Below are 24,423 nucleotides of genomic sequence, written 5' to 3'. Positions count from 1 at the left end.
TTTGCGACTTTCTCATCGCACTAAGTATCATAGTTTGCTCGCAGTACCGATTTATTAGTGCGAATCCGAGAGAGACTCATTGGGCTGCGGTGCCCTCCTCACTCACGCGTCTGCCTCGGGGCGTAACCTTAACTCTGCTTAGTTGGCGAACGAGAGAACTACTTAACGGATTTAGATCTTTTTTTTTCTATAATTTGCTTGAACATTCCAGTTGATTTTGCAACTTCTCTCATTGCACTAAGAATCACAGTTCGCTTGCAGGAGTGATATATTCACGCTAATCCGAGACAGAGGCTGTAGGCCGAGCTTGACGTCAGGATTAGAGAGCTGGGAAGGGCCCTCTTCACTGTCCATCCATGGGGGATGGCTAGTCGATACATATAATAAATAAATATTATTAATTTTATTATCATCTCCACCCTAATCTCAGCACACTAACACATGCTGGTGAGTTCTCCTGATGTCAAGCAGACCTCTCAGGCTCGTTGATTGTCTGAGGGCTCGTCTAAGAATGCAGAGGAGTTCGATCTTCAGGACGCAGGGCAACACTTTCCTGAGAAGGTGGGCACCCAGCGTGTTAACAACCTGCAGCCAAAGTCTCAGGAGATGCCCTGTTGGCACCACGAGTAGGTAGAGCTAGGACTTTGCCAATATTATTATTATTATTGTTTGTCTCAAACAAATATTATTATTATTATTATTATTATTATTATTATTATTATTATTAACTGTCTTAGACAAAGGATTCTTTTAAATGCAGACTCTCTCGACTAAATTTACAGTGGGATTCTTGGTTGATTTCTAAGGATAACACTGCCCTCTGGTGGCTCCTTTTAGTTAGTGGCTGGTCCAAGACAGTTTAACAAGTACAGAACAAAAAGAACATTTTCATTAAACTAAGATGTTGCACTAAATGAACAAGCAAAAAGATTTTTGTGTCCATTTTGGTTTTTGTATTCTAGTTATTTAAATATATTTTTGTCTTGTGATTATTAGTCGGGTCTTTTTCTTTCGGCTACTCCCGTTAGGGGTTGCCACAGCGGATCATCTTCTTCCATATCTTTCTGTCCTCATCATCTTGTTCTGTTACACCCATCACCTACATGTCCTCTCTCACCACATCCATAAACCTTTGCCTTCCTCTTTATCTTTCACCTGGCCGCGCTATCCTTAGCACCCTTCACCCAATATACCCCTCATCTCTCCTCTGCACATGTCCAAACCAACACAATCTCACCTCTCTGACTTTGTCTCCCAACCTTTCAACCTGACCTGACCCTCTAATGTCCTCATTTCTAATCCTATCCATCCTCGTCACACCCAATGCAAATCTTAGCATCTTTACCTCTGCCACCTCCCGCTCTGTCTCCTGTGCCACCGTCTCCAGCCCAAATAACATAGCTGGTCTCACTACCGTCCTGTAGACCTTTCCCTGTCACTCTTGCTGATACCCGTCTGTCACAAATCACTCTTGACACTCTTCTCCACCCACTCCACCCTGCACTCTCTTTTTCACCTCTCTACCCTGATGTAATCCCACCTTCGTCACTCCTACCACAGACCTCACTACAGTCACACTTCCCTCGTCCATATCCTGTACGACTCTTACGTACTTCTCTGCCACTCCCGACTTCCTCATACAATACCACAACTCCTCTCAGTCACCCTGTCATTTGCTCTCTGCAGGTCCATAAAGACGCAATGCAACTCCTTCTGGTCTTCTCTCTACTTCTCCATCAACATCCTCAGAGCAAACATCTCATCTGTGGTGCTCTTTCTTGGCATGAAACCATCCTGCTGCTCACTAATCATCACCTCACTCCTTATCTGAGCTTCCACTACTCTTTCCCATAACTTCATGCTGTGGCTCATCAATTTTATCACCCTGTAGTTACTACAGTCCTGCACATCCCAGTTATTCTTAAATATTGGCCCACCAGTACACTTCTTCTCCACTTCTTTATCATCCTCTCACTTTCTAAGATTCAATTAAACAATCTGGTTAAAAACTCCACTGCCATCTCTCCTAAACACCTCTGTGCTTCCCCAGGTATGTCATCTGGACCAATGGCCTTTCCATTTTTCATCCTCTTCATAGCTGTCCTTACTTCCTCCTTGCTAATCCGTTGCACTTCCTGATTCACTATCTTCACATCATCCAACCTCCTCTCTCTCTCATCCTCTTCATTCATCAGCCTCTCAAAGTCCTCTTTCCATCTGCTCAACACACTCTCCTCTCTTGTGAGTTTGTTTCCATCTTTATCCTTTATCACCCTAACCTGCTGCTCATCTTTCCCACCTCAGTCCCTCTCTGTAGCCCACCGGTCCTTTTCTCCCTCTTTTGTGTCCAACCTCTCATACAACTCATCACACACCTTTTCTTTAGCCTTCGCCACCTCTCTCTTCACCTTGCGCCTTATCTCCTTGTACTCTTGTCTACTTTCTGTATCTCTTCAACTGTCTCACTTCTTCTTCACCATCCTCTTCCTCTGTATACTCTCCTGTATTCCCTTATTCCACCACCAGGTTTCCTTTTCCTCCTTCCTCTGTCCAGATGTCACACCAAGCACCCTTCTTGCTGTCACCCTTACTACATCTGCTGTAGTTGCCCAGTTGTCTGGTGACTCTTCACTGCCACCCAGTGCCAGTCTCACCTCCTCCCTAAACTCAACCTTGCAGTCTTCCTTTTTCAACTTCCACCATTTGATCCTTGTCTCTGCCCTCACTCTCCTCCTCTTCTTGATCTCCAATGTCATCCTACAGACCACCATCCTATGCTGCTTAACTACACTCTCCCCTGCCACCACTCTGCAGTCTTTAATCTCCTTCAGATCAGCTCTTCTGCATAGGATGTAATCTAGCTGTGTGCATCTTCCTCCACTCTTGTACGTCACCCTATGTTCCTCCCTCTTCTTAAAATACATATTCACCACAGCCATGTTTATCCTTTTGGCAAAATCTACTATCATCTGACCTTCTTCATTCCTCTCCTTGACACCCTACCTACCCATCACCTCCTCGTCTCCTCTGTTCCCTTCTTCATTCTCACCCATTGCACACCCAACTTGCAGTGCATATTCACTAACAACATTCATCATCACACCTCCAATTTCCAGCTTCATAATCATCACTCTGTCTGACACTCGTTTCACCTCCAAAACACTCTTGACGTACTGTTTCTTCAGAATAACTCCTACCCCAGTTTTCCTCCCATCCATACCATGATAGAACAATTTGAATCCACCTCTGATCCACCTGGCCTTACTCCTCTTCCATTTAGTCTCATCACACACAATATATCAACCTTCCTTTTCTCCATCATGTCTGCTAACTCAACCACGCAAACCTGAAGGCAGTTCTCCCCAAATTCCATCAACATGTGGACTTTGCTACGAGGGGGGAGAACTGCCTGGACAAAGTTTACACCAACGTGCGTGGTGCCTACAAAGCAGCACTGCGCCCACACATCGGCTCTTCCGACCACGCTACAGTGATGCTGCGACCCGCATACTCGACGCTGCTGAAACGCACGAGACCTGCCAGGAAAACCATCCGAGTCTGGCCCAGTGGAGCGGTCTCCGCACTCCAGGACTGTTTTGAATGTACGGACTGGAATGTTTTTAGAGAGGCGGCGACGTATGACGGCTGTGTTAACCTGGACGAGTTTGCAGAATCTGTGACTTGTTACATTACCAAGTGCACAGAGGATGTTACCGTCCTGAAGAACATCACTACTAGAGCCAATGAGAAACCCTGGTTCACAGCACAGGTGCGCGCGCTGCTGAGAGAGAGAGATGCTGCGTTCCGGTCCGGGAGTACAGCTGCCCTTAGAACAGCTAGGGCAAACCTCTCTCGCTCTATCCGCCAAGCAAAGCGAGAGTATGGCAAAAAGATCCAGCACCACTTCAAAGACGCAAAAGACTCCCGCAGTCTATGGCAGGGCATCCAGGCTGTCACCCAGTACAAGCCAGCATCAAGCAGCTGTGAGGGAGATGCCACACTCCCTGAGGAACTGAACAAGTTCTACGCGGTTTGACGCACTGAACAACATGCCACCGACGAAAGCGACACCTCTCATCACCGACCAGACCATCTCTCTGCCTGCAGCTGACGTGAGGAGAACTTTCTCCAAGATCAACCCACGTAAAGCTGCCGGTCCGGACAACATTCCAGGTCGAGTGCTGAGAGACTGCGCTGATCAGCTCGCCGAGGTGTTCACAGACATCTTTAACACTTCACTGAGCCAGATGATCGTCCCGACGTGCTTCAAGTCCACTACCATCATCCCAGTGCCAAAGAAATCTTCAGTTTCCTGCCTGAATGACTACCGGCCCATCGCACTGACCCCCATCATCATGAAGTGCCTTGAGAGGCTTGTCATGGCACGAGTGAAGAGCAACCTCCCCCACTCACTGGACCCTATGCAGTTCGCCTATCGCACAAACAGGTCAACTGAGGACGCCATATCCACTGCACTTCACCTTTCCCTCTCTCACCTGGACAATAAAGACTCTTATGTTAGATTGCTGTTCATAGACTTTAGTTCAGCGTTCAACACCATCATCCCCCATAGACTGTGTGTGAAACTGAGCAAGTTGGGACTAAGCACCTCACTCTGCAATTGGATACTTGATTTCCTGTCAGAGAGACCTCAGTCCGTCCGAATCGGTGACACTGTCTCCAGCACCATCAGGCTGAGTACCGGAGCTCCTCAGGGCTGCGTTCTCAGTCCACTTTTGTTTACACTCCTGACTCACGACTGCACTGCCCTGCACAGCTCAAACCACATCATCAAATTCGCCGGCGACACGACCGTGGTGGGGCTCATCAAAACAACGATGAATCTGCATACAGAGATGAGGTGAAGCAGCTGGCTGCCTGGTGCAGTGACAACAACCTGTCGCTGAATGTGGACAAAACTAAAGAAATGGTCATCGACTTCAGGAAAGCTCGCTCCACCCACACACCACTTAGCATTCACGGTTCAATGGTTGAGACTGTAAAAAACACCAAGTTCCTGGGAGTTCACATCTCAGATGATCTCACCTGGACCACCAACACCACCTCCATCACCAAAAAGGCCCAGCAGCGTCTACACTTTCTGAGACGACTGAAGCGAGCCAACCTGCCCCCTCCCACCCTCACCATGTTCTACAGGGGCACTATAGAGAGCGTCCTAACCAGCTGCATCTCCACCTGGTTCGGAAACAGTACTGTTGCTGATATCAGGCGGATTGAAAGGATCATCAAAGCAGCTGGAAACATCATTGGAACGTCTCTTCCGCCACTGCAGGACATCTTCCACAGACGCTGCATCAAAAGGGCCTCCTGCATCGTGCTCGACCCCTCTCATCCTTCACACGGACTTTTCACGCTCCTTCCTTCTGGCAGACGCTTCCGCAGCATCAGGTCTCGGTCTTCCAGGATACGTGATAGCATCTTCCCACAAGCCATAAGACTCATGAACTCACTCCCAGCCATCACACTTCCTCTTCCTACCTCTTCGTCTTTTTCTAGTTCTAACTTTATTTAAAAACTCTTAAACTTTATTTAAATGCATATTGCACATTCTCTAGTTTAAAATGTGTCACTTATTTATTGTCTATTTCATATGCCTATTTATTCTATATCCTCTGTTATGCTGTTCTATGTTTGTCTATACTGGAAACCTGGAGCCACGTCGTCTCGTCTCTCTATGTACCTGTACAGTGTATAGCAGAGATGACAATAAAGTTGACTTTGACTTTGACTTTGACTTTGACTTGACTTGACTTTCTCCCCTTACCAGTCATACTGCCAACATTCAAAGTTCCTACCCTCAGTTCCGCTCTCTTTACTTTCCTCCTCTCCTCCTGCCTCTGGACACGTCTCCCCTCTCTTCTTCTTCTCCTTCTTCTTCTTTGGCCAACAGCAGCCCAATTTCTGCCAGCACCCTGTTGGCTAACAGTACTGGTGGCGGTCGTTGTTAACCCGGGGCTCAACTGATCCGGAATGGAAATTTGTATTGTTGTCCGCATATTGATTTGGCAAAATTTTACACCTGATGCCCTTCCTGACGTAAACCTCCCCATTTATTTGGGCTTCGGACAGGCATGAAGAAACACACTGGTTTGTGCATTCCCTGTGGCTGGGTTATTGGTTATGTAATAGTTATAATAATAATTGATGACACTGTGTGACCCTGAGTAAGTCACTTGACCTGCCTGGGCTCCAACTGGAAAAACAGAATAAGTGTAACGAATTGGATCATAAATATTGTAAGTCACCTTGGATAAAGACATCAACCAAATAAGTCAAAGTCAATGTCACGTCATTTAACAATTTGGCTGCAACTAATGTGGTGTCCTCATTTTTTTGAAAGCAGTTGTGGAGATGTTGAATAATGAAGTCCAAACTTTTGACCTCAGTGAAACCTTAGGTAAAGCTCTTTAATAATTTTACAATCAGATCAGGTTCTCCAGCAAGAAGTATTCATAAAGTAAAGAAGTCTATTTTAAATCTTATATTTTACTATTGAAAAAACAGTTCTGAGCCTCTCACAAATCCAGAAATTATGTTAAGGTTTTGGTTATTGTTACTATTATCAGATGAATGAGGTTCAAGATGATTGGTGAAGATTTATGTGTGTATGTGGTTTCCTTCAAGAATAAATCGGGACTGCTCTCCCCTCGGCTTTCTCCTATACTCATATATGGGGATGGATATTTGAGGAGTAAACTGCAAGACAAGGATTTCCATCCGTCCATTACCAACCTGCTATATCCTAACTACAGGGTCACGGGGGTCTGCTGAAGCCAATCTCAGCCAACACAGGGTGCAAAGCAGGAAGCAAACCCCAGGGCACACACACATACACACCAAGCACACACTAGAGACAATTTAGGATCACCAATGCACCAGACCTGCATGTCTTTGGACGGTGGGAGGAAACCCACGCAGACACGGGGAGAACATGCAAACTTCACGCAGGGAGGTCCCGGGAACTGAACCCAGGGTCTCCTAACTGCAAGGCAGACAAGGATTTTATTTTTATATTATGTACATTTAAGAACCATCAACACAAATCAATTTAAATTAATAATATATTGAACAATTATTATAAAAGTAAAGTTGAATAAATCAGACTCTGAATTAAAAAGTACCACTACCGGTTAACAGAAATAGCCCAAAAGTTGATAGAAATCTACATTTTGTACCTAATACTTGCATACAAAATTTGGTATGACCAAAGTGAAACTGTACTCAAGTTATCATGTTTACACACACACACAGACACACAGACACACAGACACACACACACACACAGGCAGACATAATTCCAAAAATGGTATTTTCAGACTCAGGGAGGTCTAAAATGTCGAGATTCATCTCAATCTTGAAATGTAATTTTTGGACGATTCCAATACTTTCTTTATACTTCGTATAAGAGAAATTAAAAATAAAAAATAAAAAAGCAAATATTCATTTAATAATGCAAATAATAACTAAGAATGACAGTGTACTGATATATGACAATAATATAGAGAGCAAACTGCAATAAACACTAATAGATAGATAGATAGATAGATAGATAGATAGATAGATAGATAGATAGATAGATAGATAGATAGATAGATATGAAAGGTGCTATATGATAGATAGATAGATAGAAATGAAAGGCTTAATATAACATAGATAGATAGATAGATACTTTATTAATCCCAAGGGGAAATTCCCAAATACAGGGGGTCCTTGGGTTACGACACGGTTCAGCTTCTACAACATTGATGTATCCTGAATTTTGGTTTAAGTCGAAACACACCCTAACCCTAACTCACTCTACCTATCCGAACACATTTGCAAAATCATAATCTAGAATGGCAGTTCTCAACCAGTGAAGTAACAAAAAGGGGGCTGCGAAGATGTGGAAAAAAGAAAACAAGAATCGAAAATATGAAAAATCCATCTATTGAAACCAAAACAAATGAACTTAAACTACATTCTGATACTAGAAAAAGAAATATAGAGTTAGATAAATGTCCATAAAAGTTAAGAAGGTAAAATTAAACTTATAGCGGTGTATCGACAGCAAAAAATATAGGAATACATTTTATTAGGGTTTCAAAAAAACATTAGGGGGGCGCAATTAAAACTGTTATGAAAACTCGGGTCACAAATACTTAAAGGTTGAGAAACGCTGATCCACAGAAAAAGGAAAAGAACATAAATATACTGTACTGTACACTGTACTTTATTAACAGAAAAACTGAGTGTAAAAAAAAATCCTTACCTTTATTCCTTCTCATGTCTCAATTTTTTAAAAGTTTTATGGGAGTGAGCGTTGCAAACTCGAAAGGTCGTATGTCGAGACGTTGTAACCCGAGGATCCCCTGTACTTGATACTTAAATATAACAGTCTGAAGAGGGCGCTGTCACTAAACAGTATTGATGTGGCTTACTTAATATGATGAAATGCACAGGTTATAAACTGCAATAATTAAGTATTACAATTACTGGTTTAAAGTAAGAACTGTCTAATACAAAGAGTAGTGACATGATATAAAACTGCTTAACAATTAAGATTTACAGGCAGTCCTCGGGTTAGGTACGAGATAGGGACTATAGGTTTGTACTTAAGTTGAATTTGTATGTAAGTCAGAACAGGTCCATTATTTTAATAAATGCTATTGTTGACCGACTTTAACCAAGTGCTCTGCCAATGAATGATGGAGTTTCACCTCTCTCTGACCTTTTTATTATTTCTACTTTATTTTCAATGGTGATGGTTTTTCTGTTCTTTATTGTATCACCAGCACTTGCATCAGATTTGTGTTTCAGAGACATTCTTGAAGGGTGAAGAAGACAAAAGGTTAAGATGAGCTCTTCTGCACAGCACTGTAAAACGCTATCACAGCAGGAAGGCACCCGTCGTCAACACGGCTGATGTATAGGGTGGTCCAGATCTAATTATGCAATTTTCATCACGCTATAACTTATTCAGTTTATTACATAGAAAATCACCCGAAAAATCCCGGACCATTGAGAAGTGTGCGAACTGACGACATGAAGAATCGTCTTCGCACCGAACTGGAATAGTCCCCGCATAAATCAAAGTCATCCAGACGATCTGGATCTGCATAATTAGATCTGACAAGAGACAACTTCCTGCTATGTACGTAACAGTACAAGCCTTCTTGCTATTGAGAATGAATGGGGGCAACGAGGAGCGGTTCACCAGCCCACCTCACAGTCACCTCCACTACAGTATGCTGCCTGCAGTGTCCACCGCACCCCCGCCCCCATTCAACACGCAGCCATCCGAGGCACACTACAATGCTCCCCCCCGCCGCCCCGTGTACCCTCAATGGCCTCCGTTCAGCCACAACCAGGTCACCACTTGCAGTATTACCAGCCGCGCACCGAGAACGAACGGGCAGCTGTGTGTGGTGGGCAGGCAGTGAAACCGCTTGCCACCGGGAGCCACCCGAGGGACGCTACACTTCGCGAGCAGCGAAATCGACCCCCTCCAGCCTCCATCCAGCGTCCTCAGGCTGAAGATGACAGAGCGGCAGTTACTGAGGCGCATGTGTCGCAGCTGCAGCCCCGTTCGTATGTTGTAGGTCGGATGTCCGTAACCTGGGGACTACCTGTACATTATATTATCTATACATAATGTCACACACATGCGCATGGGAAACAGCTGAAGGGCCCAAACAACAGTCATTTTATGCCAGGCCAGGCAACGGCGGAGTGTACTGACTATCTCTCTCAGTCCCTTGCAGACCTTTCCCGGGAAATCCCACCTGTTGCCGGCCCCGATGATGACGTCACTTCCGGGCACGAGGACGCCACTCCTAGTTCCTGCACCGATGACATCATTTCCCCTCCAGGCCTTTAAAACTGCCATCTTGCCTCAGTACAGGCAGTTCTGTTTTGGACTCTGTTGTAGGCACGTCGTGCTACCCATAAAAAGTGACTTTTGCAGCCGAGAAAATAATATACGGGTGGCTGCCCCAACTCTTTATGATGTCTCCAACTCATTCTTGTGACAATGGATATTTAGAAATATTGTCACTGAGGATCATCATCTAAGCTCTTCCTGGGTATGCAATACCACCCCGAGCTGAGAGAGGGCACTGCCACCGACTTTCTTCTCATTTTTTTCGCAAGAAACCACCCAGTAAGATCAACTGGTCCCAGAGCCTCAAATGGACGACCGCCTGGAAGGAGGCCTCACTTATCACGAAGACAACTTGGCCAAAGGAGCTACGTGTCTAACAACACTTCAGCAGAGCCGAATTACATGGCGATTGGCTTATTTGTTGTTTTCTCACACCATTAAGTGTTTTGTTTTTGTTGAATTGGCAGGTGGAGGCTCTGAGGGTTAGGGGGTCTACCAGTTCAAAATCCAGAAGTGACTCTTGAACAAGATCCTTAACCTGCAATTGCTCCATGCTGGGCATGACGTTAAGCCCTTCGGCCCTTCAAGCAGGTCCTTCAACTTGCATGGACAACTCACTCGGAGGTGGGTGGCAGGACTGGCACTCTTGCCATTGTAAAACACCACACACGGGTCCATTCCATTCAGACTACCGGTAGTGAGGGGCTGAAGTGTCGCCTGTTACACAGCTGTGCTTTGGTCCTAATTTGAGATCCTGAGGTGGTTTGTTGTGTGTTGGGGCAGCAAGGCGATGTATGAGTGCAGGATCCTCGCCTTGGTTGAACACTGATAGTAAATGAGGAGGGTTTATATGCCAGAGCTGCCAAAGCTTCTTCACCCAAACGACAACAACACACACCAACATGATCCAGTTAAACCAGCGTTTCTCAGCCTTTAAGTATTTGCGACCCGAGTTTTCATAACAGTTTTAATCGCGCCTCCCTAACTTATTTTGAAAGGAGCCCACTAATACCAATTTGTTCTTTTTTAATTAATGATATATCATAGATGCATATTTTATTATACCTACTTAACTTAAATCGACATTTATCTAACTCTATATTTATTTTTCTAGTATCAGAATGTAGTTTAAGTTAATTCATTTTGGTTTCAATAGATGTATCTTTCATATTTTTGATTCTTGTTTTCCTTTTCTCATATCTTCGCGCCCCCCTTTTTGTTATCCCCCTTCTAGGGGGGCCTGCTCCACAGTTTGAGAACCACTGATTTAAATAACAATGAAGGTGCGCTATATGACTGTAATACCCACTTCTTATGGACACTGTGATAGATGGCTGGGGTCCATGCCTGGCCAGGACGCCCCTTCACCACATCTGCCAGGAGGACAAGTGGGGGGAAGCCCAGTATCTCCTCCTGGACACTAGGTGGCAGCCTCCCTGGGTTGCAGCAGTGCCTCAGACTCCCCCAGGGCATCATGAGGGTTGGAGTTCTGTGCAGCTCTTTTTGGGGTTCCGCAGGCGCCGCCAGGGGGTGCTGCAACAGGAGCTGCTGGGCCCTTTGGGCACTGGTTTCGCCTTACCCAGAAGTGCAGCAATCAACCACTTGGAGCTCTTCCGGGTGCCTGATAAAAAGGAGCCAGCGACCACCACTCAGCGGCCAGAGTCGGGTGGAAGGAGGACAAAGCTGTGGAGGAAGAGTGGTGGTGATTGTGATGTTATTGTGGTACTGTGCTTGGGACTGTGTTGTGGCTGCTGGGTTCACGAGGAAGACGTGCCCTCCAGCGGAAGAAAGAAATAAAAGTCTTTTGTTGAGTTTTACACGTGCCTCAGTGTCAAGTCTGTGTCGGGTCGGGCGCTATATACTGTAGCGTCTATTTCACAACACATAACAGTTGAGTTTCAGAAATGTTCTGGTACGTGCAGAAAGTGACATGAAGTGTATTGGAGATGACACATTCTTGGAAAAGTCTACAAGACAGTTTAATGAGAAATAATGGAACAAATTCGGCCGGAGAGTCACCAGGACGAGTCCACTGCTTTCTTCGGAGATGCCTGATGCTACATTTCTGGGGTGGAGAGCAAAGAATAATAAACAGCGTGTCGCTGCCGTTATTGTAAATGTTACTCACTTCAAGCAGATGAAAAGTCCACAAAATCCAAGGAATGAGAACGTGAAGTGAATGTAATTCACATTGGAATCATAATTACAGTATCTCTCTGTAACCCATATGCCAATAATGTAGTGTAACCAAGGGTGACAAAAGTAATCGGGGGGTCACCAACTGCGCCACCCCCTTTAATACACTCAGGTCCATAAGTATTTGGACGGTGACACAATTTGGTGACAATCTGTAAGCAACCACCACAATGGATTTGAAACAAAGCAATCAAGATGTGACTGAAGTGTAGACTTTCTGCTTTAATTCAAGGGGTTTAACAAAAACATTGTTTGAGCCATTTAGGAAAGACCGACATTTTAATACATGGACTCCCATTTTCAGGGGCTCAAAAGTACTTAGACAGACTAACCTAATTATAACTATAATGGTCATTTTTATAGTAGCAGGCAGACTGGGAACCATCAAGACCATCCTATGTAGAGTCAGCATGCAAAGAGATCCCGAAAATAAGTCCCTCACTGTCAATATTGCCTTAAGTCTGAGCCCACGGCCGTATCTCCAAGTGCTGGGCTTCCACCCCAGTGATGCTCTGCCAGGCCTTTACTGCCACTGTCTTCAGGTGCTGTGCGTTCGTTGGACTTTCTGCCTTCAGTTTTGTCTTCAGCAAGTGACCTGCATGTCCAGTTGGGTTGAGTTTAGTTGATTGACTCGGCCATTGAAGAATGTTTGGCTACTTTGTGTTGTAAAGCCCTCGGTTTGCTGTCCCAGTGTGTTTCGGCTCGTTGTCCATCTGTACTGTGGAGTCTCGTCCTGTCAGTTTTGTTTCATTTGTCTCAATCGGAGCAGACAGTATAGCGCCCTCTACACTTCAGAATTCATCCTGCGACTTCTGTTAGCAGTCACATCATCAATAAACACCAGTGAGTGACTTCCATTGGCGGCCATCCCTGATCAGGTCATAACACGGCCTCCTCCGGGTCTCACAGGTGATGTGCTCTGCTCCATACTCTTCTCTATCCATCATTCTGTACATATACTGATTTTCATTTCCTTTGTCCAAAGTAAACCGGACAGGCTTTTTTTGGTAAAGTCTAATCTGTCCATTCTATTCTTGATGTTTGCCAGTTGTTTGAGCCTTGTGGTAAACCCTCTGTCTTTACTTTCATGAAGTCTTCTCTTGATTGTGGACTTTGGTAATGATAGGCTGACCTCCAGGAGAGTGGTCTTGTTTTGGCTAAATGTCGTGAAGGTGGTTCTTCTTCACCAAGGACAGAATTCAGTGATCATCCAGCACAGTTGTCTTCTATCTATCTATTATATAGTGCCTTTCACATCTATCTATCTATCTATCTATCTATCTATCTATTATATAGTGCCTTTCACATCTATCTATCTATCTATCTATTATATAGTGCCTTTCACATCTATCTATCTATCTATCTATCTATTATATAGTGCCTTTCACCATCTATCTATCTATCTATCTATCTATCTATCTATCTATCTATCTATCTATCTATCTATCTATCTATCTATCTATCTATTATATAGTGCCTTTCACCATCTATCTATCTATCTATCTATCTATCTATCTATCTATCATATAGTGCCTTTCTTATGTATCTATCTATCTATCTATCTATCATATAGTGCCTTTCTTATCTATCTATCTATCTATCTATCATATAGTGCCTTTCTTATCTATCTATCTATCTTTTATATAGTGCCTTTCAAATCAATCAATCTATCTATTAGAAAAAGTGAGGGTCCAAGCACAGATGCCCAGAAGGACTCTACTGATGACCTCACTCCATTCTCCTCTTATTGATGTCCTTTGTCTCCTGCTGGTTGATCAACTTGAGGTCCACTTTTGCAGGTACCATCTCATGCTGACAGCTCTTATTTACATCTCCTCCTTTTCCGTACTCTTGGTCTCCTGCCAGTTGAGCTCCAGTTTTTCAGGTTGCCTCTGATGGCTTCTACTTTCAAAATTAATCTTTGGCGAGGGACGACTGGGTCAAACTCAATTCTGTCATAGGCTTTGATTTGCTTTTATCGATGATTGCAGTAGTCTGCTCAAAAGATTCTGCTGGATTGGTTTGGCAGGATCTTCCTCTCCTAAATCCATGCTGACTTCTATTTATTTTCATACGGGCACTTTTCCAGCTTATTTCTTATTAAAATAAATATTAAAAGAATTTATTAAAAGAAATAAGTCCATAATATTGTATGTTTTACCGAAGTGAGTGTTAATTGGTTTGTCATTTCCAGGATCTTTTCTTCTTCTAAGTTGGGGTCACATGTGCAGTTTTCCCATCATCCCCTCCAAAGTGACTGGTCACATTGGCCCAGTAAAGATTTATAAGCGACATCTTTCATTTCTTTCAGGACAACTGGCAAAATCCCATCAGGCCTGGGGGTTTTATTACTTTTCAATTGTGCAAAAGTAAGCAGGGACACATAAGTGAGTTAAAGTACATGTAAATGCAAGTCAGAATTTCATTGTAATTTGTCCTCCAGACAGTAAACTTGATTTGATTTGTCTTGTTGAATTGTTGCTGTTGAATCTTCAAAATCTCAAGTGAATAATTGGACTATCTCAAATGCATACCACTAACTTTCTGTGCATTACTGCTGTGTTTTCAAGACATTCAATATAAAATAGGATAAAGACTGTTAATTGGGTAATAATAAAAAAATAATTATAAAAATGAACGAACCAGAAATGTAAGATGCACAACGTCAGGGCTGATTATGTGGTAAATCCACCCCAAGCTGAGGGGTGGCGCTGTCACTTACTGCCTCTCTTTTCTCATTGGCCTCAAGTCAGAAAAGTCATGGCATGAGGACCCCAAATGCCATTTCTGGTTCCAGTCACCTTGAACCTGCCCCTTCATCTTAAATCGGATGCCACTGTCACCACCACCACAACCTGTCAGTCAATCTGAAGAGACGTCACCGGACACGCTGGCTGTTGTTATTATCAAAACTCTGCTGACCTATTAATTCAAATTATATGGGGGTCACCATTCAGTACCACAACCTTTCATCTTGTCCGCCTTTTGTGTGTGCAATGGGTGAGAAAGAAGATTTTTGGAGTGATTTGGATGAAGTGATGAGCAGTGTACGCAAGGGACAGAAAATGGTGATTGAAGCGGATTTCAATGGACATGTTGGTGAAGGGAACAGTGGAGACGAGGAGGTGATGTGTAGGTATGGTGTCAAGGAGTGTGACGATGCGGGTTCGGCTCCACACTCCCATTGCTGTTTGGAAGCACTTGAACCCAACCCCGTCGATAATGTTACCGAATAAGCTAATCTAGAAGGCAACAAGTAGGCAAGGGGATGGTAAAAAAAAAAAAGTGCAACAGTGCTTTTATTAAAACAGTCAACAGTGTTCAAATAAAGTGCAGTGCTTTCATAAAGTCTTCATGAAATAAATGATCCAATAAAAATAACATGCGGAGGTTTAAAATCAATAAATAGACAAATCCTCTAAAAACAACGAGGTAAAATAGTACAGGAAGTAATATGTTAAAACCAAAAGCCCGGTGTCTTCTGCTTCCATGGCGGCTCCCCTGCTACACTCATCTTGTCCGCTGTACAGGAGAGTCGCCTACCTGCAGGATCAGCTGCCCTTCAGTCAGGTCTGGTAGCCCTTCGACCCTTGGCCTCGTCAGGCTCCCAACCGGACCAAGACTTGGGTTATTTCCCAGCGGCCAAGGCGTTCATGCTGGGACTACACCAGCCCAAAGTCTTCTCGACTCCCGCTCCTTCTACGGTCAAGTCGATTCCACTGGTCACTCCAGCTACTTAGTCGCTCAGCTGGAGCGACCGCTTTCTCAACCCACTGAGTGCCGGTCAAACACTCCCCTCGTGGGCTCGCCTCCCAGCTGCCTGCTTTCTCCCTCGCTCGCTCTTCCATACCATTTCTTCAGCTACCTCCGTCTCTTTCTCTTTCCGTTTTCTGATCTTTCCTTTCTTTTTTGTTTCTCATCTTCTTTCTCCAAACCGACTCATGCTTCTTATAATGCGAGGGGCCATAGCAGCTGTAGCATATTAGCCAGGGGAAAAATCACGGATGTGGGCAGTCCCTCACCTGTGCACTCGGTGAGAAACGCCCACACCGCAGATCACCCCGTGGCTTGCTATGGCCCAACGCCCCTCGCTAAGCCGCCACGGGAGCGGTGATTATTTATTTAAAAATGGCCTTTGCTAAACAAGCTGTGGACCCATAACACCACAAGGAGAGGAATGAAGAAGGTCAGATGATAGTGGATTTTGCCCAAAGGATGGACATGGCTGTGGTGAATACGTATTTTAAGAAGAGGGAGGAACACAGGGTGACGTACAAGAGTGGAGGAAGATGAGCACAGGTAGATCACATCCTATGCAGAAGAGTTCATCTGAAGGAGATTAAAGACTGCAAAGTGGTGGCAGGGGAAAGTGTAGTTAAGCAGCATAGGATGGGGATCTGTAGGATGACGTTGGAGATCAAGAAGAGGAGGAGAGTGAGGGCAGAGACAAGGATCAAATGGTGGAAGTTGAAAAAGGAAGACTGCAAGGTTGAGTTAGGGAGGAGGTGAGACTGGCACTGGGTGGCAGTGAAGAGTCACCAGACAGCTGGGAAACTACAGCAGGTGTAGTAAGGGTGACAGCAAGAAGGGTGCTTGGTGTGACATCTGGACAGAGGAAGGAGGAAAAGGAAACCTGGTGGTGGAATAAGGGAATACAGGAGAGTATACAGAGGAAGATGATGGTGAAGAAGAAGTGAGACAGTTAAAGAGATACAGAAAGTAGACAAGAGTACAAGGAGATAAGGCGCAAGGTGAAGAGAGAGGTGGCGAAGGCTAAAGAAAAGGCGTGTGATGAGTTGTATGAGAGGTTGGACACTAAGGAGGGAGAAAAGGACCAGTGGGTTACAAAGAGGGGCCGAGGTAAAGATAAAGAAGGAAACGTACTCACAAGAGAGGGGAGTGTGTTGAGCAGATGGAAAGAGTACTTTGAGAGGCTGATGAATGAAGAGAACGAGAGAGAGAAGAGGTTGGATGATGTGAAGTGTACTGGTGGGCCGATATTTAAGAATAAGGGGGATGTGCAGGACTGCAGTAACTACAGGGGGATAAAATTGATGGGCCACAGCATGAAGTTATGGGAAAGAGTAGTGGGAGCTCAGATAAGTAGGGAGGTGATGATTAGTGAGCAGCAGGATGGTTTCATGCCAAGAAAGAGCACCACAGATGTGATGTTTGCTCTGAGGATGTTGATAGAGAAGTAGAGAGAAGGCCAGAAGGAGTTTCATTGTGTCGTTGTGGACCTGAAGAAAGCAAATGACAGGGTGACTGAGAGGAGTTGTGGTATTGTATGAGGAAGTCGGGAGTGGCAGAGAACAACATAAGAGGTACAGGACATGTACGAGGGAAGTGTGACTGTGGTGAGGTCTGCGGTAGGAGTGACGGAGGTGGGATTACATCAGGGATCGGCTCTGAGTCCTTTCTTATTTGCAATGGTGATGGACGGAATGACAGACGAGATTAGACAGGAGTTCCCGTGGACTGTGATGTTTGCTTATGACATTGTGATCTGTACGTGATTAGGGAGCAGGTTGAGGAGACCCCAGAGAGGTGGAGATATGAGAGGAGATGAGAGGAATGAAGGTCAGTAGGACCACCAAGACAGAATGCATGTGTGTAAATGACAGGGAGGTCAGTGGAATGGTGAGGATGAGGGAGTAGAATTGTGGAGAAGAGTGTCAGGAGTGATTTGTGACAGACGGGTATCAGCAAGAGTGAAAAGGGAAGGTCTACAGGACGGTAGTGAGACCAGCTATGTTATATGGGCTGGAGACGGTGACACGGGAGACAGAGCTGGAGGTGACAGAGTTAAAAATGCTAAGATTTGCATTGGGTGTGACGAGGATGGATAGGATTAGAAATGAGAACATTGGAGGGTCAGCTCAGGTTGGATGGTTGGGAGACAAAGTCAGAGAGGTGAGATTACGTTGGTTTGGACATGTGAGGAGGAGAGATGAGGGGCATATTGGGTGAAGGGTACTAAGGACGGAGCTGCCAGGTAAGAGGAGAAGAGGAAGGCCTAAGCAAAGGTTTATGGATGTGGTGAGAGAGGACATGCAGGTGATGGGTGTAACAGAACAAGATGATGAGGACAGAAAGATATGGAAGAAGATGATCCGCTGTGGCGACCCCTAATGGAAGCAGCCAAAAGAAGAAGAAGAAGAAAATTGAGTACATAAGAATGCTTTGAAATCGTTTTATTATTTTTTTTTTCGTTTTATTTATTTTTATTGTATTGGCACCTCCTGGTTTACCGATATGAGAACACCCTCAACTCATCCTAATGTCTAGTTATGCAGAACATTGAACTTTTCAAGGTTTCCCCCCTTATTTTTGGTCCAAGATTTGAAAAACCTTCATTTTTAGGCTATTTTAGGCCCAAATCTTGTTCCAGAAATTACACCCTTAGTATAAGGAGTAAACCAGTAGGTGTCTTCTGCAAAAATGAGAAGAAGGATATGAAGGACATCAGCTGACCACCGGGGTTAACCCACTAATGGGATACGAGAAGTTAAAGTTTCTCTCTGCACAAAATTAAAAAGAAATGGGGATCAGTAATAAAAGGACATGGGGTGTCGATTTATGAAATATCATATTTCACATTTTTGGATATTGGATTCTTTACCGGTGGTCCCGGCCCCTCGAAGAGCCACTCCCAGGGAAGATTAAAAATTACAAATTTACAACCTCAGCATGTGAGGTATCATTTTCGAGTATTTCAAGGTCACTGATTACAAATATGAGGTTATTTTTGATTTTTGATCCTTTCCTAGCCCTCCATGGACCCCCCAGCAGAAGGTGATAAATGACAAATTTCAATCCCAATTGAGAAGTCTTTAAACTTTTCAACTGAAGCACACATTTTAATATTTCAAATAGCTGACCCGGCTCTTCTTGTTCTTGTTCTGCCTCACGAAGTAAATCATTACGTTTCTGATTGACACCCCCAATTAGCGGGTGGGTAAAGCTAATTAAGACTTTCAGAATGTCTCAGCAGCAGAACTCGTCTTCGATTAGCAAACGGCGGTCTCACTCGAGACGGCTCCTCGTCAATCCTTCCCGTGATGTGCTCGATCTTTTCTACATCCCTCTTCCTAAATTCAAGCGCATCGTTGTCTTCCTGGACAGATTTACACTGGCATTTGACCTCTAAGAGGACCCTGAAAGCACATCCAGTGATTTACAGCCATGCTCTGCAGAAAATGTCTGATGTGCTGCGAGATGAGAAAATTGCTTCAGTTGTCCAGCAGTCTAAAGGATTCAACAAGAAAACAAAAGAAAGGAAGATGCTGTAAAACGGGCACAAATACGAGAAGACGCCAGTCACACCGAACACGGCCTAATGCATGGACAGAAGCTGCTGCAGTTGTGTAAATTAGAGCATAAACAATGGAGAGGATCCCATGATGCAATGTGTTCAAATCAGTTTTACATTTGGATGATTTTATCCAAAGCGACTTACAAAGAGATCAATATAAATGAGTAAAAACTACCATGAGGGACTGTTTAGGGAGCGAGTGTGACAGGATGAGGGGACAAAACAGACCATCCCAAGTGAAGAGCTTTAAACCAAAGACACGAACACAACACAACGTCATCATTCCTTAGCTAATAAGAACTTTGCATCAAATTCGATATCGGTTTGAACATGAGAGGCCTCCAGAGGTTCTGCTTCTACTAAGAGGTTCGGATGGAGGTGGGCAACTTGTTCCACCTCTGATTGTCTGGATTACGATTTGATACCATGAAGAGGCGGCGTCACTCAATGTCATTCCCTAGCAGACCCGAGTGGTCAAAAGGGAGAAGAGGGCCATATGAGGGTCTCCATCCACAAAGGTGCTGACCCATTGACTACTCATCTGACCTTCTTCGTTATCCTGATCTCAACTCCAACGTGATCATTCCAGTTACCCTGATTTATTTCTTTTTACAATTTGATACCATGAAGATGTGGTGTCACTCATTCACTAGCAGACCCAAGTGGTCCAAAGGGAGCAGATGGCCATATGAGGGTCTCCATCCACAAAGGTGCTGACCCATTGACTACTCCAGCGTTTCTCAACCTTTAAGTATTTGCAATCCGAGTTTTCATGACAGTTTTAATCGCGCTCCCCTAACGTTTTTTTGAAAAGAGCCCACTAATACCAATTTGTTCTTTTTTAATTAATGATGTATCATAGATGCATATTTTATTATATTAACTTTTATCGACATTTATCTAACTCTATATTTATTTTTCTAGTATCAGAATGTAGTTTAAGTTAATTTGTTTTGGTTTCAATAGATGTATTTTTCATATTTTTGATTCTTGTTTTCTTTTTTTCACATCTTCGCACCCCCCTTTTTGTTATTTCACGGCCCCCTAGGGGGGTCCGCCCCACAGATTGACAACCACTGGGCTACTCATCAAGGATCTGAACTCAGTGTGTGCTGACCTTCTTCGTTATCCTGACCTCAACACCAATGTGATCACTCCAGTTACCCTGATGGCCGCTGTGTGCTTATGTGTGTTTGGTGATCATTCTTTGTTTTATTTGTTAATTTGTATTTATTTGTTTTTACGATTTGATACCATGAAGAGGTGGTGTCACTCAACATCATTCACTAGCAGACCCAAGTGGTCCAAAGGGAGCAGAGGGCCATATGAGGGTCTCCATCCACAAAGGTGCTGACCCATTGACTACTCATCAAGGATCTGAACTCAGTGTGTGCTGACCTTCTTCGTTATCCTGACCTCAACACCACCATCATCACTCCAGTTACCCTAATGGGGGCTGTGTGCTTATGTGTGTTTGGTGTTTGTTCTTTGTTTTAACAATAATCTGGGAGCATGGGAGGCAGCTAAGGGGATCACAAGAGGATAATTCCATTGCCAGACCACCAGGTGGCAGAGTGCACTGATCCTTTCTCTTTTTCCTCTGCAGACAAACCACGGGAAATCCAACCAGGGCCTAATTATGTCACTTGTGTTTCTGGGCCCAATGATGTCACTTCTGCTTCCTGCTCAGATGAGGTCATTTCTCCTGTGATTTGTCTGTCACCTCTGTTCTATTTTGGACTAATCTCTGTAAAGACCATTGCTCACAACTTGTCCTTTTTCACAGCCAGTTCTCAAGTATACGGGGTGGCTGCCCCAAACCTTTTTGCAGTGTCGTTTGCATCATTTCACAATATATACATTGTGATATAAAACCGGGAGTCAGCGAGCCCCAAACCCCAACATGAACACACCTGCACAGTCCTGGGTCAAATAAAGGGTGCCTTATTAACCAAATTCCTCAACAAGTTGCAAAAAAAACAGTAGTTTCTCTCTCCACAATTCCTCTTTTCACCCCAGTTCTCCCACCACCGCACTGTCCTCCTCCAGTTGAGTGTTGTCTCTCTTCCTCCCAGCTCTGACTCGCTCCCTTTTATTATAGACCCAGGAGCCCTTCTGGTGCCAGAGCGATTGCCCGATGGAACAACTTCCAGGTCAAATGGAAGTCCATTATAACAGCAAGCTTTTCTCCCTGCAGCGCCCTCTCGTGGCACCCAGTTACCCCAGCTGTGCTGCTTTGCCAGGCAACATGCCCTTCTGGCTTCCCACTGGGTATTGAGAACCGGGTCTGCTGCCATTTAGCGTGCAGGGGTAGAAAAAAGTCCCCAGCGACATCTTCCCTTTTTTAGTGACCTGTCCATCTATCCCTTCCGGTCCTTCCTTCTGGGTCTGATCCTTTTCTCCTTGCCGGTTGGGATGGCTGTCTGCCTATTAGGAGCTTCCTGTCCAGGTAAGGAATCCATCAACTCTTCTGGCTGGGATGCCCGTTCAGCCCATGTGGCACCAACATATACCATTTTACAGCAAAGTATCAACTCTCAATCTATAAATAGTGCTTTTAGTCTTTTATGAACAGCAGGGAGCACTCCAGCTCACCTGAAACCTGACATACAGGCTCGGACACAACTTAATAGGCAAAATAGTTTTTAATGTGGGAAACTCTTCCTCAGGTAAGCATTTCCCACTGCCAAAGCACAGTACAGTTAAGCACAGCAAACCGCAATAATAAAGCACTCTGCAGCTGTTTGTCTTCTCTTTCTCTCCATCACTACCTCTTCTGCTCCCCACAGCAAGCTTTGTCCTCCCAACTCTGGCTCGCTGAATGAATGCAGCATACTCCTTTTAACGTTGCACCTGGGAGTACTGCTGATGCACCATTAGCATATTCCAGAAGAACTTCTGGGTGAGGCAGAATCCCAAAGAAGTAGGGATCATGCAACTCCCAGCATGCCCTTTAGGAGGTACTACTGGAACCCAGGGGGGCTACCATCTAGTGATCCAGGGAAGATAATTCTCTGCGCATGCTCTCTCCCCCAGTCCTTCCATTATGAAGGCATCCAAGCAGGCTGGCCCACATACTATCTATCTATCTATCTATCTATCTATCTATCTATCTATCTATCTATCTATCTATCTATCTGTTGTGATAGAAACCAGGCTGTCAGCGATCCCCAAATCCCAAACATGAACACACAAAAAGTCCCAGGTTCAAATAATGGAAGGTTTATTAACCAAAATTATTTCCAAAAGTAGCTCAAGCACAAATGACAGGCTGTCTCTTCCCACAATACTCTCTCGTTTCTCATCACCACAATGACTTCCTCCAGTCAAGTGTTGCTCCACTCCGCTCGCCCAGAAAATAAAGTGCAGTCCCTTTTATTAAGGACCTGGGAGTACTTCTGGTGCCAGGGCCACTGCCCAATGGAAGTACTTCCGGGTCATATGCAAGTCCCTGCAAGTATTTTGGTAAGTACATGTCCCTATAGTGGACCCACAAACCCCAGCTGCTGAGCTGCTGGACTACAGCCGGCATTCCTTGCTGGTTCCTAAATGGGCACGATACAAAGTTCTGCTGCCATCTAGCACCTGGGGGGAATAAACATCCACCAGGGACAGTCCTTCCCCGTCCTCTTCTTCTTGTCCTGGCCAAGGAAGGTATGAAGTCCATGTCCGGTCGGGATGCCTGTCCATTTATTCAAGGCCTCCAGTCAGAGTAAGGGATCTTCTGGAAACCTGGCCAGGCTGATTGTCCATTGTGTGTGCCTCCTACACTATCTATCTATCTATCTATCTATCTATCTATCTATCTATCTATCTATCTATCATATAGTGCCTTACCTATCTATCTATCTATCTATCTATCTATCTATCTATCTATCTATCTATCTATCTATCTATTATATAGTGCCTTACCCATCTATCTATCTATCTATCTATCTATCTATCTATCTATCTATCTATTATATAGTGCCTTTCACATCTATCTATCTATCTATCTATCTATCTATCTATCTATCTATCTATCTATCTATCTATCTATCTATTATATAGTGTCTTTCCTATCTATCTATCTATCTATCTATCTATCTATCTATCTATCTATCTATCTATCTATCATATAGTGCCTTACCTATCTATCTATCTATCTATCTATCTATCATATAGTGCCTTACCATCTATCTATCTATCTATCTATCTATCTATCTATCTATCTATCTATTATATAGTGTCTTTCACATCTATCTATCTATCTATCTATCTATCTATCTATCTATCTATCTATCTATCTATCTATCTATCTATTATATAGTGCCTTTCATATCTATCTATCTATCTATTATATACTGCTTTTCATATCTGTTTATCTGTCAGCTCTTACTCTTTGTATTTTATATATTCTTACTTTTTCATTTTAATGTCACACACTCCAGTTATGTCCTCTCACAGGTGGTGATTCCCGTCATTAGTCTTGCCCCGCTATCAGCTGATCAGATAATAGAAAGGACTGCCGAATAAGCAGACCCCCCGGAATGTGTCTAAAAAGAAAATGAATAGCTAAATGAAATGCTGCTGTAAGAAGGTGGCACCATAATGGGCGCAAATCTCCTTAGTGAGCGGCAGACTCTCAAGTTCAATTAACTTAATGCACTTAGTCCAGCCGATGAAGATAAAGTGTTTAAGCTGAATCAGACCATCTCCTCATTGAGGGTCGCACATCTGATCAGGGCGGCTGTTGCTGAGCATTGCAGGCTCGTTTGGGCACCATGGGGTGCTTCAGAATCCCGTGTGTATATAAATGTGTGTGTTTGTGTGTGCATGTGTCTGTGTGCCCGTTCTTTGTCATTCACCTGTAATTGTCAGCAGTCAAAAGCATGGCACTGATTGACCCAGTCAAAGATGGGCAAAGCGGAGCACTCACACCCAGATGGCACCACCATGTGCACAGATGTCAGCTGTTTAGAGTAGCGAGGGTGTGAATGACGTTTATGTTTTTCTACTTTTACTTGGTAAGGTAAAGCAGTTTTATTCTATT

The sequence above is a fragment of the Polypterus senegalus genome, chromosome 5, assembly GCF_016835505.1.
Source record: "Polypterus senegalus isolate Bchr_013 chromosome 5, ASM1683550v1, whole genome shotgun sequence".
Taxonomy (NCBI): Eukaryota; Metazoa; Chordata; class Cladistia; order Polypteriformes; family Polypteridae; genus Polypterus; species Polypterus senegalus.
The sequence above is the reverse complement of the archived record's forward strand: the minus strand, read 5'-3'. Positions refer to the sequence as shown.